Source organism: Alosa pseudoharengus, unplaced genomic scaffold, assembly GCF_046254945.1.
Source record: "Alosa pseudoharengus isolate Yale_2024_CS ecotype anadromous, Long Island Sound unplaced genomic scaffold, YU_APseudo_1.1 YU_APseudo_1.1_scf_1, whole genome shotgun sequence".
NCBI lineage: Eukaryota > Metazoa > Chordata > Actinopteri > Clupeiformes > Clupeidae > Alosa > Alosa pseudoharengus.
Genome location: NW_027468564.1, coordinates 32,485,193 through 32,487,099, shown reverse-complemented (window position 1 = coordinate 32,487,099; position 1,907 = coordinate 32,485,193).

The window sequence follows — 1,907 nt, the reverse complement described above, 5'->3', positions numbered from 1 at the left end:
CCGTTCTCTGAGTCTGACAGTAACACTTTTAGCTTATGCTAACGGTCTAATCTGATTCAATGAGCTGGAGGTGGAAAATGAGTATCCCCAAATGGTGGAGTATCGCTTTAAAGGACAATTCCGGCGCAAAATGAACCTAGGGGTTAACAACACATGAGTTCGACCGTTCTCTGAGATGTTTTCATGCTAATCGAATGTGACCAGTTTTATTGCAAACCGCTAATTAGCTTATAATGCTAGTATTAAGGGCAAAGACTCAAGTAAAAAGAAATCGATATTTCTATACCACTAACAAGGCTCAAAATAGCACCACACTTTGACGGTAACATGAGTTTTTTTTTTATCATTCATTTATTTTTATTTTTTAATATTATGATCGATCTTTACCTTTAAACTATTCTTTCACTATTGCCCCTTTATGCTTTTATTTGTTATTACTGTTTGCTTTTGTTTATGTAAAGCACATTGAATGACCTCTGTGTATGAAATGCGCTAGGCCTATATAAATAAACTTGCCTTCACTTGGATTGAGGGCTGTCCCAATGTCACATTTCAAAGTGTGTGAGGGTTTGAGAACACACTTACCAAAACCTTTCACTCATTTAGCACTTGAGATCAATTAGGTCTGTCAGTCTTTAGTCCTCAGGGCTCACTTTGGGATTGGCCCAGTGACCTACAGAATGTTTCCAATCTTCCTCAAAGCTTGTCATGCTGCCCATGTGTGTATGAAGTATTCATACTTGTTCATGTTTGAATGTGTCCACACTTACTCCAATTCTGATGGTGTGAGGGCAGGAAAGGGAGGGTGGGTGGAGGTGTAAACTGAGAGGTGATGGGGCAGGAGAGGGTGGCTAGAGGTGTGAACCGAGGGTTGATAGGATAAAAAAAGAATGGGACATTGATTTAGAGAATTTTCCCATACTTCCCCAAAGATTTTTCATGCAATGTGTTTGTGTGAACGCACTATTCATACTTATTTTGTGTTTGAATATGTCTTCCCTAAATAGCTCTACACTTTTGATGTATGATAGATAATGAGCATGAATCGTCTCTCGGCCAATCAGAAACAAATAAATAGTTCCATAGAACCCAATTGTTGTATAATGATAGATAATGAGCATGAATCAGACCTGCAGAGCAGTGGGCTGTGTGACTATACAGAACATAGGAACTGACCATCAAACATGTTAACATGCAGGTGCAGACACCTCAGAGACAGCATGAGACTGAACCACTGGTGTCTCTTCAGAGACGACACCTGAGTAAATACCTTTCCAAACTGAGAACACAGACATGGTCTCATCTAAATGGATCATCTGATGTACCTTTAAATTACATAATTTAATGGCATTTAATATATAACAGAAGACTTTCAAGCAGTCAAGTTTATTCAGCACATTTCATACACAGAGGTCATTCAATGTGCTTTACATAAACAAAAGCAAACAGTAATAGCTAATAAAAGCACAGAAGGGCATTATTGTCAAATAATAACCCCCAGGGGTCCGCAGCACATTGTCAGGAGGTACCTGACAAAATTTGCTACAAAATATGAAATTGTCTTATATGGCGAAAAATGCTACAGTATCAGTATTTGCCCATTGATCTGCTGATACGTTACATTAATACATCAAAACACTTTACTATTAATTAACCATGAATAAAATGAAACTTATGTGAAGCAAACACTATATAAACCACACAATAGGCCTACATTTGACAAAGAAACACAATCCTTTAAAAAAAAATCCTACATACTGTCAAAGTTTGCTAACAAGACTACTGTGGTATTAGCGCTCTAGGTTTTTAAAATACATATAACATAAGCATCTAAAAGGAAAAAAAGGCTATACAGCTACATGATTAACTGAAGCTTTATGTGTTGCGATTATGAGGGATAAAAGACT